A 19,301-nucleotide genomic window follows, 5' to 3' on the forward strand; every position below is an offset into this window, starting at 1 on the left:
AATGACCCAGCCCTGAGACACCAGTACCGAAGAGGTCTTTCTAACCAGATAAAGGACCAACTGGTACAATATCCCTTGCCTGATAGCTTGGATCAGCTCATGCAGTTATCCATCCGGGTGGATAGACGGCTGAGAGAGCGTAGGCTTGAAAGGGAGACTGAGATTTCCTTCCTTCCCAAGGGAACCTCAGACTCTGAGGAATTTTCCGAGGAGCCTATGCAGATTGGGGCTACCCGCCTCTCCTCGCGTGAGAAGACGCGGAGGAGACAGCAGGGGTTGTGTTTGTACTGTGGGAATAAAGGTCATGTGGTAGTATCATGCCCAGAAAAGCCGGAAAACTTCAGGGCCTGAGGGTGATGGGAAATATCCTGTCAGGCCAGAAGTCAGAATTTCCCAAGAAGACTTTTATCATTCCGGTGACCTTGAAGATCCTCGGTCAAACTGTCAAGACTGAGGCCTTTGTGGACAGTGGGGCCGACGGGGTTTTTATGGACCGCCAATTCGCCCTGAAACACTCTGTTCCCTTAGTACCCTTGGCATCGGAAATTGAGATTTGTGGGTTAAACGGGGAACCATTATCCCAAGGTAAAATTACCTCTTGCACTAGCCAGATTTCTTTGTTTATTGGAGCCACACACTCTGAAAAATTGTCCTTTTATGTGACTGTCTGTACTTTTGCCCCATTGGTGTTGGGGTTACCCTGGTTAAGGGCCCACAATCCTCAATTTGACTGGGTCTCTGGGGAGATTCTTAGTTGGGGTACTGATTGTTTCAGGAGTTGCTTGAGCCTTCCAGTCAGGCTCTCGCAGCTAAGTTTGCCAGGATTGCCAGGGTGTTATGCAGATTTTGCGGACGTGTTCTCCAAAAAAGTTGCAGAGGTACTACCTCCCCATCGCCCCTATGACTGTGCCATTGATTTGTTGCCAAATGCTAAGCTTCCCAAGAGCAGGTTGTACTCCCTGTCACGTCCTGAGACTCAGGCTATGGCAGAGTACATTCAGGAGAACTTGGCTAAGGGATTTATCAGACCTTCACAGTCTCCAGTTGGGTCGGGGTTCTTCTTCGTGGGTAAAAAGGACGGTTCGTTGCGACCCTGCATCGACTTCAGGGAATTGAACCGTATCACGATTAAAAACTCATACCCACTGCCTCTCATTTCGGTCTTGTTTGACCAGCTTCGTACTGCCACCATTTTTTCTAAGATTGACCTACGCGGTGCGTACAATCTAATCCGAATAAGAGAGGGGGATGAATGGAAGACTGCCTTTAATACCCACTCAGGGCATTATGAATATTTGGTGATGCCTTTTGGGCTCTGTAATGCCCCGGCAGTCTTCCAGGATTTCATGAATGATGTGCTCAGGGAATATTTGGATAGATTCTTAGTTGTATACTTAGATGACATCCTAATCTTCTCCCATTCCCTGGAGGAACATCGGAAGCATGTACGCTTAGTCCTCCAGAAACTCAGAGACCACCGGCTTGGGGCGAAGCTGGAGAAGTGCGAATTTGAAGTTCAGCAAATCGCATTTCTAGGATATATTATCTCCCCAGAAGGTTTCCAAATGGAGGGTTCCAAGGTACAGGCAGTCCTGGATTGGGTGCAGCCCACTAGTTTGAAGGCGCTTCAGCGTTTCCTGGGCTTTGCGAATTTTTATAGACGATTTATCGCTGGATTTTCGTCTATAGTGGCGCCCTTGGTGGCACTCACTAAGAAAGGGGCGGATGTTGCTCACTGGTCTTGTGAGGCTAAAGCGGCTTTTGCCCGTCTCAAAAGGGCATTTGTTTCGGCCAAGGTGCTGCGACACCCAGATCCAGAGCGTCCTTTTGTGGTGGAGGTGGATGCCTCTGAGATGGGTATTGGGGCAGTGCTTTCTCAGATGGGAGTGTCTGATAATCGCCTTCATCCCTGTGCTTACTTTTCCCGTAAATTTTCGCCTGCCGAGATGAATTATGACGTGGGTAACCGGGAATTGTTGGCTATTAAGGATGCACTCGAGGAGTGGAGACACTGGTTTGAGGGGGCTAAGTTTGTGGTCTCAATTCTCACTGACCATAAGAATCTGGCATATTTAGAGTCAGCGAAGCGTCTCAATGCCAGGCAGGCACGATGGGCTTTGTTTTTTGCTCGCTTTAATTTTTTGATAACATATCACCCTGGGTCAAAAAACATCAAAGCTGATGCGCTCTCGCGGAGTTTTGCTCCAATCCAGGAGACCACCGAGGAGCCGTTGCCCATTGTTTCCCCATCATGTATTAAAGTGGGCATTACCCAGGACCTCTTATCATTAGTCCTTAGAGCACAGGAGCAGGCTCCTCCAGACCTTCCGGTAGGTCTTTTGTTTGTGCCTCCTAGGTTAAGACAGCGAGTGTTCCTGGAATTCCATGCCAAGAAGTCTGCAGGTCATCCGGGTATTGCCAGAACTCAGGAGTTGCTATCTAGGGCGGTGTGGTGGCCCTCGGTGGCTAAGGATGTGGATCAGTGGGTTCGGGCATGTGACATCTGTGCCCGAAATAAGACTCCTAGAGGGGTTCCTGTTGGCCCATTACATCCACTCTCTATCCCATCTAAGCCATGGACCCACATTTCAATGGATTTTGTGGTGGACTTGCCCAAATCCTCGGGGATGACAGCCATCTGGGTTGTCGTTGACAGGTTTTCGAAGATGGCGCACTTCGTTCCACTGGTTGGGCTGCCATCGGCCAGACGCCTGTCTGAATTATTTATGCTGCATGTTGCGCGTCTCCACGGGTTGCCACTTGATGTGGTCTCTGACCGCGGATCCCAGTTTGTGGCCAAATTCTGGAGGGCATTTTGTTCCGATCTCCAGATTTCTGTCAGCTTGTCGTCGGGCTACCATCCGCAGTCTAATGGGCAGACTGAAAGGGTGAACCAGTCCTTGGAGCAGTTCCTCAGGTGTTATGTCTCCAAGTGTCAGACTGACTGGGTTGCTCATCTGTCCATGGCGGAGTTTGCCTATAACAACGCGGCTCACTCTGCTACAGGGATCTCTCCCTTCCTTTGTGTGTATGGGCATCATCCTAAGGCCAATTCTTTTGACCCCCTGGACTCCACGCCTGGTGGTTCCTCTGTGGTTTCGGTCCTTAGAGGTATTTGACGGAAAGTGAAGAAAGCCCTTGTGTCTGTGTCATTAGTGACCAAAAGGGTTTTTGATAAGCGGAAAAGACCCTGCAGCTTCAAATTAGGAGACTTTGTCTGGTTGTCTACCAAGAATTTGAAGTTGAGACAGCCATCTCATAAGTTAGGCCCCCGGTTCATCGGCCCTTATAAGATCACCAGGGTTATCAATCCGGTGGCATTTCAGTTAGATCTGCCCCGTTCTTTGGGTATCAATAAAACATTTCATTGTTCCCTTTTAAAACGGGCGATTAGTAATCCTTCTTCCAGTGGAAGACCTTCCCCTCTTCTGATACGTGGCCAGAGGGAGTTTGTTGTTGAAAGGATTCTTGACTCCAAGATGGTTCGGGGTCGGCTGTCATTTTTGGTGCACTGGAAGGGGTATGGCCCGGAGGAGCGGTCGTGGGTGCGCAGTTGTGATCTTCATGCCCCCCGACTGATACGCTCTTTCTTCTCGCAGTTCCCCGATAAACCCGGTGGTAGGGGTTCTTTGACCCCTCGTCAGAGGGGGGGTACTGTTAGGGTCTCCTGCCCTGTGCTGCCACGTCGTCATGGCAACCGGGAGACAAGTGCTAGCGGAGTAACCTGAGCGCAGCTGATACTCCGGTTCGGGTCTTTTGCTGTGCAGTGGTTATAGGCTCTGTGCATGGCAGGGGATCCGGTGCTGGTTTTTGTGCTCACAGTCTGTGAGGTCTGAGTGGGGCGTGGACAGCACCTGCTTTATAAGGCCTCTTCTCAGGGTAAGCAGATGCTGCTGAATCTTTGTTGGTTAGTCAGTTTCTGAAAGTTAGCCAGTACTGTGTAGCTTTGTATTTGTTTGTTGCTTACTGCAAATAGGCCTGGGGATTTGGTATTACACGCTGCCAATCCATACCTAGCAGTAAGACTGGAGTCAGTCGTTTAGCTTGCTGGGGTTCTGTTACTACTCTGTGAACTTAGCAAGTTTGCGGCTGTATTCTAAGACTTGCCTGTCTAATCCTGTCTCACTGTGCTAGGTGTCAGGGGTCAGTTTAGTGGCAGTAAGCTGAACCTGTGCACTGCAAGTGAGAATTAGGATTGTGGAGACTCTCCTTGTGTCTATCATTCCATCTCTGACCAAGGAGTTTACTGCCACACCCGTTGGTAACCCTTTAGGGTTTTGCTGTTGCCCTTAGCAACAGCATTTCGGGTTCTCTACGTATTAAAACACAACATCTTGCTTTTCCCATCTGTGCAGTTCTAATACAAGGGAGATACCCAGTTCCTTAGCCTCTGGGCTTCTCTGTTCACTTTGTGTGTATTTTGTTACCCTATCACCTTCTGTGTACGTTATGTCATTTTCCCCAGTCTGTCTGTGAGTCCATTTGTTTTGCATAACAGTTCAAACACCAGTACATTCCTGCAGGCACTGGAGTGCATAACAGTCCTGACACCAGTACTTTCCTGCAGGCACTGGTGTGCATAACACCACACCACCAACTCCCTCAGTGTCAATTTCCACCTTACACAGGAAAGCCAATAGTCCTGCAGGCCATGTCACTGGCAAGTCTGACGAGTCCTCTCCTGCCTGGGATTCCTCCGATGCATCCTTGAGTGTAACGCCTACTGCTGCTGGCGCTGCTGTTGTTGCTGCTGGGAGCCGATCGTCATTCCAGAGGGGAAGTCGGAAGACCACTTGTACTACTTCCAGTAAGCAATTGACTGTCCAACAGTCCTTTGCGAGAAAGATGAAATATCACAGCAGTCATCCTGCTGCAAAGTGGATAACTCAGGTCTTGTCAGCCTGGGTGGTGAGAAACGTGGTTCCGGTATCCACCGTTAATTCAGAGGCAACTAGAGACTTGTTTGAGGTACTGTGTATCTCCATCTAGGTTCCACTTCTCTAGGCAGGCGATACCGAAAATGTACACAGACGTCGGAAAAAGAGTCACCAGTGTCCTAAAAAATGCAGTTGTACCCAATGTCCACTTAACCACGGACATGTGGACAAGTGGAGCAGGGCAGACTCAGGACTATATGACTGTGACTGCCCACTGGGTAGATGTATTGCCTCCTGCAGCAAGAACAGCAGCGGCGGCACCAGTAGCAGCATCTCGCAAATGCCAACTCGTTCCTAGGCAGGCTACGCTTTGTATCACCGCTTTCCATAAAAGGCACACAGCTGACAACCTCTTACGGAAACTGAGGAACATCATCGCAGAATGGCTTACCCCAATTGGACTCTCCTGGGAATTTGTGACATCGGGCAACGCCACCAATATTGTGCGTGCATTACATCTGGGCAAATTCCAGCACGTCCAATGTTTTGCACATACATTGAATTTGGTGGTGCAGAATTATTTAAAAAACGACAGGGGCGTGCAAGAGATGCTGTCGGTGGCCCGAAGAATTGCGGCCCACTTTCGGCATTCACCCACCGCGTGCAGAAGACTGGAGCACCAGCAAACACTCCTGAACCTGCACTGCCATCATCTGAAGCAAGAGGTGGTAACGAGGTGGAATTCAACCCTCTATATGCTTCAGAGGATGGAGGAGCAGCAAAAGGCCATTCAAGCCTATACATCTGCCCACGATATAGGCAAAGGAGGGGGAATGCACCTGACTCAAGCGCAGTGGAGAATGATTTCAACATTGTGCAAGGTTCTGCAACCCTTTGAACTTGCCACACGTGAAGTCAGTTCAGACACTGCCAGCCTGAGTCAGGTCATTCCCCTCATCAGGCTTTTGCAGAAGAAGCTGGAGGCATTGAAGGAGGAGCTAAAACAGAGCGATTCCGCTAGGCATGTGGGACTTGTGGATGGAGCCCTTCATTCGCTTAACCAGGATTCACGGGTGGTCAATCTGTTGAAATCAGAGCACTACATTTTGGCCACCGTGCTTGATCCTAGATTTAAAACCTACGTTGTATCTCTCTTTCCGGCAGACACAAGTCTGCAGAGGTTCATAGACCTGCTGGTGAGAAAATTGTCAAGTCAAGCGGAACGTGACCCGTCAACATCTCCTCCTTCACATTCTCCCGCAACTGGGGGTGCGAGGAAAAGGCTAAGAATTCCGAGCCCACACGCTGGCGGTGATGCAGGGCAGTCTGGAGCGAGTGCTGACATCTGGTCCGGACTGAAGGACCTGGCAACGATTACTGACATGTCGTCTACTGTCACTGCATATGATTCTGTCACCATTGAAAGAATGGTGGAGGATTATATGAGTGACCGCATCCAAGTAGGCACGTCAGACAGTCCGTACTTATACTGGCAGGAAAAAGAGGCAATTTGGAGGCCCTTGCACAAACTGGCTTTATTCTACCTAAGTTGCCCTCCCTCCAGTGTGTACTCCGAAAGAGTGTTTAGTGCAGCCGCTCACCTTGTCAGCAATCGGCGTACGAGGTTACTTACAGAAAATGTGGAGAAGATGATGTTCATCAAAATGAACTATAATCAATTCCTCTGTGGAGACATTCACCAGCAATTGCCTCCAGAAAGTACACAGGGATCTGAGATGGTGGATTCCAGTGGGGACGAATTAATAATCTGTGAGGAGGGGGATGTACACAGTGAAAGGGGTGAGGAATTGGAAAATGATGATGAGGTGGACATCTTGCCTCTGTAGAGCCAGTTTGTCAAGGAGAGATTGATTGCTTCTTTTTTGGTGGGGGCCCAAACCAACCAGTCATTTCAGTCACAGTCAGGTGGCAGACCCTGTCGTTGAAATGATGGGTTCCTTAAAGTGTGCATGTCCTGTTTATACAACATAAGGGTGGGTGGGAGGGCCCAAGGACATTTCCATCTTGCACCTATTTTTTCTTTCATTTTTCTTTGCATCATGTGCTGTTTGGTGACTATTTTTTTTGAAGTGCCATCCTGCCTGACACTGCAGTGCCACTCCTAGATGGGCCAGGTGTTTGTGTCGGCCACTTGTGTCGCTTAGCTTAGTCACATAGCGACCTTGGTGCGCCTCTTTTTTTCTCTGCATCATGTGCTGTTTGGGGACAATTTTTTTGAAGTGCCATCCTGCCTGACACTGCAGTGCCACTCCTAGATGGGCCAGGTGTTTGTGTCGGCCACTTGTGTCGCTTAGCTTAGTCACATAGCGACCTTGGTGCGCCTCTTTTTTTCTCTGCATCATGTGCTGTTTGGGGACAATTTTTTTGAAGTGCCATCCTGCCTGACACTGCAGTGCCACTCCTAGATGGGCCAGGTGTTTGTGTCGGCCATTTGTGTCGCTTAGCTTAGTCACACATCGACCTTGGTGCGCCTCTTTTTTTCTTTGCATCATGTGCTGTTTGGGGACAATTTTTTTGAAGTGCCATCTGTCTGACACTGCAGTGCCACTCAGCGACCTCGGTGCAAATTTTAGGACTAAAAATAATTAGTGATGAGCGGGTTCGGTTCCTCGGAATCCGAACCCGCCCGAACTTCAGGTTTTTTTACACGGGGCCGAGCGACTCGGATCTTCCCGCCTTGCTCGGTTAACCCGAGCGCGCCCGAACGTCATCATCCCGCTGTCGGATTCTCGCGAGGCTCGGATTCTATCGCGAGACTCGGATTCTATATAAGGAGCCGCGCGTCGCCGCCATTTTCACACGTGCATTGAGATTGATAGGGAGAGGACGTGGCTGGCGTCCTCTCCGTTTAGACTAGAGTACTAGAGAGAGACACTAATTTTGGGGAGCATATTATTAGGAGGAGTACTACTTGCTGCTGATAGTGTGACCAGTGACCACCAGTTTAATTAATCCGTTCTCTGCCTGAAAAAAAACGATACACAGTGTGACACAGTCACATACCATATCTGTGCTCAGCCCAGTGTGCTGCATCATATGTAATACTGTATATCATTATCTGACTGTGCTGAGTGCTCACTGCTCACACAGCTTAATTGTGGGGGAGACTGGGGAGCAGTTATAGCAGGAGTACATATTTTAAGTACAGTGCACACTTTTGCTGCCAGAGTGCCACTGCCAGTGTGACTGACCAGTGACCACTGACCACCAGTATATTGTGATTGTCTGCTGACCACCAGTATATTGTGATTGTCTGCTGACCACCAGTATATTGTGATTGTCTGCCTGAAAAAGTTAAACACTCGTCGTGTGGTGTTTTTATAAACGCATTCTGCAGACAGTGTCCAGCAGGTCCGTCATTACATAATATATACCTGTCCGGCTGCAGTACTAGTGTGATATATATATATTTTAATTTTATCTCATTATCATCCAGTCTATATTAGCAGCAGACACAGTACGGTAGTCCACGGCTGTAGCTACCTCTGTGTCGGCAGTCGCTCGTCCATCCATAATTGTATACCACCTACCCGTGGTTTTTCTTTTCTTTTCTATCTTCTTGATACTAGTAGCTTACTTTAGGAGTCTGCAGTGCTGACAGACAGTGTCCAGCAGGTCCGTCATTACATAATATATACCTGTCCGGCTGCAGTACTAGTGTGATATATATATATATTTTAATTTTATCTCATTATCATCCAGTCTATATTAGCAGCAGACACAGTACGGTAGTCCACGGCTGTAGCTACCTCTGTGTCGGCAGTCGCTCGTCCATCCATAATTGTATACCACCTACCCGTGTTTTTTTTTTTTCCTATCTTCTTGATACTAGTAGCTTACTTTAGGAGTCTGCAGTGCTGAGTCTGACAGACAGTGTCCAGCAGGTCCGTCATTACATAATATATACCTGTCCTGCTGCAGTACTAGTGTGATATATATATATATATTTTAACTTTATCTCATTATCATCCAGTCTATATTAGCAGCAGACACAGTACGGTAGTCCACGGCTGTAGCTACCTCTGTGTCGGCACCAGTCGCTGGTCCATCCATAATTGTATACCACCTACCCGTGGTTTTTTTTTCTATCTTCTTGATACTAGTAGCTTACTTTAGGAGTCTGCAGTGCTGACAGACAGTGTCCAGCAGGTCCGTCATTACATAATATATATATACCTGTCCGGCTGCAGTACTAGTGCGATATATATATATATTTTAATTTTATCTCATTATCATCCAGTCTATATTAGCAGCAGACACAGTACGGTAGTCCACGGCTGTAGCTACCTCTGTGTCGGCAGTCGCTGGTCCATCCATAATTGTATACCACCTACCCGTGGTTTTTTTTTTCTATCTTCTTGATACTAGTAGCTTACTTTAGGAGTCTGCAGTGCTGACAGACAGTGTCCAGCAGGTCCGTCATTACATAATATATATATACCTGTCCGGCTGCAGTACTAGTGTGATATATATATATATATTTTATTTTTATCTCATTATCATCCAGTCTATATTAGCAGTAGACACAGTACGGTAGTCCACGGCTGTAGCTACCTCTGTGTCGGCACCAGTCGCTGGTCCATCCATAATTGTATACCACCTACCCGTGGTTTTTTTTTCTATCTTCTTGATACTAGTAGCTTACTTTAGGAGTCTGCAGTGCTGACAGACAGTGTCCAGCAGGTCCGTCATTACATAATATATATATACCTGTCCGGCTGCAGTACTAGTGTGATATATATATATATATTTTAATTTTATCTCATTATCATCCAGTCTATATTAGCAGCAGACACAGTTCGGTAGTCCACGGCTGTAGCTACCTCTGTGTCGGCAGTCGCTCGTCCATCCATAAGTATACTAGTATCCATCCATCTCCATTGTTTACCTGAGGTGCCTTTTAGTTGTGCCTATTAAAATATGGAGAACAAAAATGTTGAGGTTCCAAAAATAGGGAAAGATCAAGATCGACTTCCACCTCGTGCTGAAGCTGCTGCCACTAGTCATGGCCGAGACGATGAAATGCCAGCAACGTCGTCTGCCAAGGCCGATGCCCAATGTCATAGTACAGAGCATGTAAAATCCAAAACACCAAATATCAGTAAAAAAAGGACTCAAAAATCTAAAATAAAATTGTCGGAGGAGAAGCGTAAACTTGCCAATATGCCATTTACCACACGGAGTGGCAAGGAACGGCTGAGGCCCTGGCCTATGTTCATGGCTAGTGGTTCAGCTTCACATGAGGATGGAAGCACTCAGCCTCTCGCTAGAAAAATGAAAAGACTCAAGCTGGCAAAAGCACAGCAAAGAACTGTGCGTTCTTCGAAATCCCAAATCCACAAGGAGAGTCCAATTGTGTCGGTTGCGATGCCTGACCTTCCCAACACTGGACGTGAAGAGCATGCGCCTTCCACCATTTGCACGCCCCCTGCAAGTGCTGGAAGGAGCACCCGCAGTCCAGTTCCTGATAGTCAGATTGAAGATGTCAGTGTTGAAGTACACCAGGATGAGGAGGATATGGGTGTTGCTGGCGCTGGGGAGGAAATTGACCAGGAGGATTCTGATGGTGAGGTGGTTTGTTTAAGTCAGGCACCCGGGGAGACACCTGTTGTCCGTGGGAGGAATAGGGCCATTGACATGCCTGGTGAAAATACCAAAAAAATCAGCTCTTCGGTGTGGAAGTATTTCAACAGAAATGCGGACAACAGGTGTCAAGCCGTGTGTTGCCTTTGTCAAGCTGTAATAAGTAGCGGTAAGGACGTTAACCACCTAGGAACATCCTCCCTTATACGTCACCTGCAGCGCATTCATAATAAGTTAGTGACAAGTTCAAAAACTTTGGGCGACAGCGGAAGCAGTCCACTGACCAGTAAATCCCTTCCTCTTGTAACCAAGCTCACGCAAACCACCCCACCAACTCCCTCAGTGTCAATTTCCTCCTTCCCCAGGAATGCCAATAGTCCTGCAGGCCATGTCACTGGCAATTCTGACAAGTCCTCTCCTGCCTGGGATTCCTCCGATGCATCCTTGCGTGTAACGCCTACTGCTGCTGGCGCTGCTGTTGTTGCTGCTGGGAGTCGATGGTCATCCCAGAGGGGAAGTCGTAAGCCCACTTTTACTACTTCCACCAAGCAATTGACTGTCCAACAGTCCTTTGCGAGGAAGATGAAATATCACAGCAGTCATCCTGCTGCAAAGCGGATAACTGAGGCCTTGGCATCCTGGGTGGTGAGAAACGTGGTTCCGGTATCCATCATTACTGCAGAGGCAACTAGAGACTTGTTGGAGGTACTGTGTCCCCGGTACCAAATACCATCTAGGTTCCATTTCTTTAGGCAGGCGATACCGAAAATGTACACAGACCTCAGAAAAAGAGTCACCAGTGTCCTAAAAAATGCAGCTGTACCCAATGTCCACTTAACCACGGACATGTGGACAAGTGGAGCAGGGCAGGGTCAGGACTATATGACTGTGACAGCCCACTGGGTAGATGTATGGACTCCCGCCGCAAGAACAGCAGCGGCGGCACCAGTAGCAGCATCTCGCAAACGCCAACTCTTTCCTAGGCAGGCTACGCTTTGTATCACCGGTTTCCAGAATACGCACACAGCTGAAAACCTCTTACGGCAACTGAGGAAGATCATCGCGGAATGGCTTACCCCAATTGGACTCTCCTGTGGATTTGTGGCATCGGACAACGCCAGCAATATTGTGTGTGCATTAAATCTGGGCAAATTCCAGCACGTCCCATGTTTTGCACATACCTTGAATTTGGTGGTGCAGAATTATTTAAAAAGCGAGAGGGGCGTGCAAGAGATGCTGTCGGTGGCCAGAAGAATTGCGGGACACTTTCGGCGTACAGGCACCACGTACAGAAGACTGGAGCAACACCAAAAACGCCTGAACCTGCCCTGCCATCATCTGAAGCAAGAAGTGGTAACGAGGTGGAATTCAACCCTCTATATGCTTCAGAGGTTGGAGGAGCAGCAAAAGGCCATTCAAGCCTATACAACTGAGCACGATATAGGAGGTGGAATGCACCTGTCTCAAGCGCAGTGGAAAATGATTTCAACGTTGTGCAAGGTTCTGCAACCTTTTGAACTTGCCACACGTGAAGTCAGTTCAGACACTGCCAGCCTGAGTCAGGTCATTCCCCTCATCAGGCTTTTGCAGAAGAAGCTGGAGACATTGAAGGAGGAGCTAACACAGAGCGATTCCGCTAGGCATGTAGGACTTGTGGATGGAGCCCTTAATTCGCTTAACAAGGATTCACGGGTGGTCAATCTGTTGAAATCAGAGCACTACATTTTGGCCACCGTGCTCGATCCTAGATTTAAAACCTACCTTGGATCTCTCTTTCCGGCAGACACAAGTCTGCTGGGGTTCAAAGACCTGCTGGTGACAAAATTGTCAAGTCAAGCGGAACGCGACCTGTCAACATCTCCTCCTTCACATTCTCCCGCAACTGGGGGTGCGAGGAAAAGGCTCAGAATTCCGAGCCCACCCGCTGGCGGTGATGCAGGGCAGTCTGGAGCGACTGCTGATGCTGACATCTGGTCCGGACTGAAGGACCTGCCAACGATTACGGACATGTCGTCTACTGGCACTGCATATGATTCTCTCCCCATTGAAAGAATGGTGGAGGATTATATGAGTGACCGCATCCAAGTAGGCACGTCAGACAGTCCGTACTTATACTGGCAGGAAAAAGAGGCAATTTGGAGGCCCTTGCACAAACTGGCTTTATTCTACCTAAGTTGCCCTCCCACAAGTGTGTACTCCGAAAGAGTGTTTAGTGCCGCCGCTCACCTTGTCAGCAATCGGCGTACGAGGTTACTTCCAGAAAATGTGGAGAAGATGATGTTCATTAAAATGAATTATAATCAATTCCTCCGTGGAGACATTGACCAGCAGCAATTGCCTCCACAAAGTACACAGGGAGCTGAGATGGTGGATTCCAGTGGGGACGAATTGATAATCTGTGAGGAGCGGGATGTACACGGTGATATATCGGAGGATGATGATGAGGTGGACATCTTGCCTCTGTAGAGCCAGTTTGTGCAAGGAGAGATTAATTGCTTCTTTTTCGGTGGGGGTCCAAACCAACCCGTCATTTCAGTCACAGTCGTGTGGCAGACCCTGTCACTGAAATGATGGGTTGGTTAAAGTGTGCATGTCCTGTTTATACAACATAAGGGTGGGTGGGAGGGCCCAAGGACAATTCCATCTTGCACCTCTTTTTTCTTTCATTTTTCTTTGCGTCATGTGCTGTTTGGGGAGTGTTTTTTGGAAGGGCCATCCTGCGTGACACTGCAGTGCCACTCCTAGATGGGCCAGGTGTTTGTGTCGGCCACTAGGGTCGCTTAGCTTACTCACACAGCTACCTCATTGCGCCTCTTTTTTTCTTTGCGTCATGTGCTGTTTCGGGAGTGTTTTTTGGAAGGGCCATCCTGCGTGACACTGCAGTGCCACTCCTAGATGGGCCAGGTGTTTGTGTCGGCCACTAGGGTCGCTTAGCTTACTCACACAGCTACCTCATTGCGCCTCTTTTTTTCTTTGCGTCATGTGCTGTTTGGGGAGTGTTTTTTGGAAGGGCCATCCTGCGTGACACTGCAGTGCCACTCCTAGATGGGCCAGGTGTTTGTGTCGGCCACTAGGGTCGCTTAGCTTAGTCATCGAGCGACCTCGGTGCAAATTTTAGGACTAAAAATAATATTGTGAGGTGTGAGGTGTTCAGAATAGACTGAAAATGAGTGTAAATTATGGTTTTTGAGGTTAATAATACTTTGGGATCAAAATGACCCCCAAATTCTATGATTTAAGCTGTTTTTTAGGGTTTTTTGAAAAAAAACACCCGAATCCAAAACACACCCGAATCCGACAAAAAAAATTCGGTGAGGTTTTGCCAAAACGCGGTCGAACCCAAAACACGGCCGCGGTACCGAACCCAAAACCAAAACACAAAACCCGAAAAATTTCAAGTGCACATCTCTAAAAATAATATTGTGAGGTGTGAGGTGTTCAGAATAGACTGAAAATGAGTGTAAATTATGGTTATTGAGGTTAATAATACTATGGGATCAAAATGACCCCAAAATTCTATGATTTAAGCTGTTTTTGAGGGTTTTTTGTAAAAAAACACCCGAATCTGACAAAAAAATTTCAGGGAGGTTTTGCCAAAACGCGTCCGAATCCAAAACATGGCCGCAGAACCGAATCCAAAACCAAAACACAAAACCCGAAAAATTTCCGGTGCACATCACTATATAATATACTAATGAACTTCTGAAATTATAAATTATCCTTCTATTATGTATGCTTATCTTGATGGAGGCTTACAGTTTTACACACACACATATAAATATATATATATATATATATATATATATATATATATATAAGTATTATTATTATTATTATTATTATTATACACACATGGCTGGATTAACTATGGGGCAAGTGAGGTTACAGCTTCAGGCCCACCAATTAGGTCCACAGTATGTCAGCGGTTTACGTATGGTGAAACGGGCCAGTAAGCCGATCCACATTACCTACCGGCGTGGCCGCTCTGGTACTTGCCATGTGACAGATGAGTGTCACTAACCAGTGTGCCATCAGGGTGATCCACACCTCCTCCCACAGTCCCAAGTAACGTGGCCTGGGAGCTGGCGCCGGGTTCACATGCAGCGGCACAAACATCATATGATGATATTGCCATCAGTGGCAGAACCTGGAGCAGTAGAGGAGCACAAGAGTGACCAGGGCATACAAAGGTAAATTATCCTCAGGGAAGGCAGTACAAAACAATAGGGAGGGGAGGACAATTCAAAAAATGGGGGGGGGGGGGGGAGCAGAGCTGGCCCTATGCATAGGCAAACTCAGCAATTGCAGGCCTAGGGGCACAAACAGCTTCTGCTGATTAAAATGATGTGCAGCATGCCTATATTCTGTGTGAGACTGTGGCTCTATCTGCATATGAAATGCATTACTAATGTGCTGCATTGTGTGTATAAGGTGAACTACCATACTTTGTGGCGTAATGTATAGAAAGGGCACTACTGTGCAGTCTAAAGTGAATAAATAGCAATATGGTGTGGTGTAATGTTAATAAGGGGCACTACTGTGAGGAGTAACGTGGTACTACTGTGTGATGTAACGTGAATAAGAGACACTATTGCATGGGGTGTAGTATGGTATGTCGGCGGCCGGGCTCCCGGTGACCAGTATACCGGCGCCGGGAGCCCAACCGCCGGCATACCGACAGCGTGGCAAGCGCAAATGAGCCCCTTGTGGGCTCGCTGCGGGCACGGTGGCGCGCTAAGCGTGCCACGCTATTTTATTCTCCCTCCAGGGGGGTCGTGGACCCCCACGAGGGAGAAAAAGTGTCGGTATGTCGGCTGTCAGGATTCCGGCGCCGGTATACTGTGTGCCGGGATCCCGAAAGTCGGCATACTGAAGACCACCCATTGCATGATATAATGTGAATAAAGTTGCAGTACTGGGTGACGTAATTTCAACTGGGGGTATTATTGTGTGGCCATGCCCCTTTCCAGCAAGAACACGCCCTGTTCCTATTTAAAGTATAGGGGGTAGGAGCAACAAAATGAGGACTGCTATGAGTGAGGGGTGATGGTGCTGGGAAAGGGGTACATGGTCAGAGGCAGAACTACCGTCTGTGCAAGGGGGCACCAGCCAAAATCTTGCCTAGGGCATCATATTGGTTAGGGCCGGCTCGGGGGGGAGCAGAGGACAATAACCAAAATATAGGGAGGGAGAGGACAATATCTAGAGGTGATGTACCAGTGAGGCCTGGCAATGCCAGGGATGGTAGTGTGCAGGATCTGGTAGTGCCAATGAGTCAGGGTTTGTGGAGCATACCCATACATGCCTACCTGACCCTCTCCATGAGGGAGAAAATGCTCTGTTCCTGGACTTTCCTGGTAATGTATGATTGCCATCACCTGTGGTGAAACACCTTTCTTATAAATTAACTAGCTCACCACAGGTGATGGCAATCATACATTACCAGGAAAGTCCAGGAACAGAGCATTTTCTCCCTCATGGAGAGGGTCAGGTAGGCAAGTATGGCATACACATTAGAGATGAGCGCCTGAAATTTTTCGGGTTTTGTGTTTTGGTTTTGGGTTCGGTTCCGCGGCCGTGTTTTGGGTTCGAACGCGTTTTGGCAAAACCTCACCGAATTTTTTTTGTCGGATTCGGGTGTGTTTTGGATTCGGGTGTTTTTTTCAAAAAACACTAAAAAACAGCTTAAATCATAGAATTTGGGGGTCATTTTGATCCCAAAGTATTATTAACCTCAAAAACCATAATTTACACTCATTTTCAGTCTATTCTGAATACCTCACACCTCACAATATTATTTTTAGTCCTAAAATTTGCACCGAGGTCGCTGTGTGAGTAAGATAAGCGACCCTAGTGGCCGACACAAACACCGGGCCCATCTAGGAGTGGCACTGCAGTGTCACGCAGGATGTCCCTTCCAAAAAACCCTCCCCAAACAGCACATGACGCAAAGAAAAAAAGAGGCGCAATGAGGTAGCTGTGTGAGTAAGATTAGCGACCCTAGTGGCCGACACAAACACCGGGCCCATCTAGGAGTGGCACTGCAGTGTCACGCAGGATGGCCCTTCCAAAAAACCCTCCCCAAACAGCACATGACGCAAAGAAAAAAAGAGGCGCAATGAGGTAGCTGTGTGAGTAAGATTAGCGACCCTAGTGGCCGACACAAACACCGGGCCCATCTAGGAGTGGCACTGCAGTGTCACGCAGGATGTCCCTTCCAAAAAACCCTCCCCAAACAGCACATGACGCAAAGAAAAAAAGAGGCGCAATGAGGTAGCTGTGTGAGTAAGATTAGCGACCCTAGTGGCCGACACAAACACCGGGCCCATCTAGGAGTGGCACTGCAGTGTCACGCAGGATGTCCCTTCCAAAAAACCCTCCCCAAACAGCACATGACGCAAAGAAAAAAAGAGGCGCAATGAGGTAGCTGACTGTGTGAGTAAGATTAGCGACCCTAGTGGCCGACACAAACACCGGGCCCATTTAGGAGTGGCACTGCAGTGTCACGCAGGATGTCCCTTCCAAAAAACCCTCCCCAATCAGCACATGATGCAAAGAAAAAGAAAAGAAAAAAGAGGTGCAAGATGGAATTGTCCTTGGGCCCTCCCACCCACCCTTATGTTGTATAAACAAAACAGGACATGCACACTTTAACCAACCCATCATTTCAGTGACAGGGTCTGCCACACGACTGTGACTGATATGACGGGTTGGTTTGGACCCCCCCCCAAAAAAGAAGCAATTAATCTCTCCTTGTACAAACTGGCTCTACAGAGGCAAGATGTCCACCTCATCATCACCCTCCGATATATCACCGTGTACATCCCCCTCCTCACAGATTATCAATTCGTCCCCACTGGAATCCACCATCTCAGCTCCCTGTGTACTTTGTGGAGGCAATTGCTGCTGGTCAATGTCTCCGCGGAGGAATTGATTATAATTCATTTTAATGAACATCATCTTCTCCACATTTTCTGGATGTAACCTCGTACGCCGATTGCTGACAAGGTGAGCGGCGGCACTAAACACTCTTTCGGAGTACACACTTGTGGGAGGGCAACTTAGGTAGAATAAAGCCAGTTTGTGCAAGGGCCTCCAAATTGCCTCTTTTTCCTGCCAGTATAAGTACGGACTGTGTGACGTGCCTACTTGGATGCGGTCACTCATATAATCCTCCACCATTCTATCAATGTTGAGAGAATCATATGCAGTGACAGTAGACGACATGTCCGTAATCGTTGTCAGGTCCTTCAGTCCGGACCAGATGTCAGCATCAGCAGTCGCTCCAGACTGCCCTGCATCACCGCCAGCGGGTGGGCTCGGAATTCTGAGCCTTTTCCTCGCACCCCCAGTTGCGGGAGAATGTGAAGGAGGAGATGTTGACAGGTCGCGTTCCGCTTGACTTGACAATTTTGTCACCAGCAGGTCTTTCAACCCCAGCAGACTTGTGTCTGCCGGAAAGAGAGATCCAAGGTAGGCTTTAAATCTAGGATCGAGCACGGTGGCCAAAATGTAGTGCTCTGATTTCAACAGATTGACCACCCGTGAATCCTTGTTAAGCGAATTAAGGGCTCCATCCACAAGTCCCACATGCCTAGCGGAATCGCTCCGTGTTAGCTCCTCCTTCAATGTCTCCAGCTTCTTCTGCAAAAGCCTGATGAGGGGAATGACCTGACTCAGGCTGGCAGTGTCTGAACTGACTTCACGTGTGGCAAGTTCAAAGGGCATCAGAACCTTGCACAACGTTGAAATCATTCTCCACTGCGCTTGAGACAGGTGCATTCCACCTACTATATCGTGCTCAATTGTATAGGCTTGAATGGCCTTTTGCTGCTCCTCCAACCTCTGAAGCATATAGAGGGTTGAATTCCACCTCGTTACCACTTCTTGCTTCAGATGATGGCAGGGCAGGTTCAGTAGTTTTTGGTGGTGCTCCAGTCTTCTGTACGTGGTGCCTGTACGCCGAAAGTGTCCCGCAATTCTTCTGGCCACCGACAGCATCTCTTGCACGCCCCTGTCGTTTTTTAAAAAATTCTGCACCACCAAATTCAAGGTATGTGCAAAACATGGGACGTGCTGGAATTTGCCCATATTTAATGCACACACAATATTGCTGGCGTTGTCCGATGCCACAAATCCACAGGAGAGTCCAATTGGGGTAAGCCATTCCGCGATGATCTTCCTCAGTTGCCGTAAGAGGTTTTCAGCTGTGTGCATATTCTGGAAAGCGGTGATACAAAGCGTAGCCTGCCTAGGAAAGAGTTGGCGTTTGCGAGATGCTGCTACTGGTGCCGCCGCTGCTGTTCTTGCGGCGGGAGTCCATACATCTACCCAGTGGGCTGTCACAGTCATATAGTCCTGACCCTGCCCTGCTCCACTTGTCCACATGTCCGTGGTTAAGTGGACATTGGGTACAACTGCATTTTTTAGGACACTGGTGAGTCTTTTTCTGACGTCCGTGTACATTCTCGGTATCGCCTGCCTAGAGAAGTGGAACCTAGATGGTATTTGGTAACGGGGGCACACTGCCTCAATAAATTGTCTAGTTCCCTGTGAACTAACGGCGGATACCGGACGCACGTCTAACACCAACATAGTTGTCAAGGCCTCAGTTATCCGCTTTGCAGTAGGATGACTGCTGTGATATTTCATCTTCCTCGCAAAGGACTGTTGAACAGTCAATTGCTTACTGGAAGTAGTACAAGTGGGCTTACGACTTCCCCTCTGGGATGACCATCGACTCCCAGCGGCAACAACAGCAGCGCCAGCAGCAGTAGGCGTTACACGCAAGGATGCATCGGAGGAATCCCAGGCAGGAGA

The sequence above is a fragment of the Pseudophryne corroboree genome, chromosome 5 (genome assembly GCF_028390025.1).
Source record: "Pseudophryne corroboree isolate aPseCor3 chromosome 5, aPseCor3.hap2, whole genome shotgun sequence".
Lineage (NCBI taxonomy): Eukaryota > Metazoa > Chordata > Amphibia > Anura > Myobatrachidae > Pseudophryne > Pseudophryne corroboree.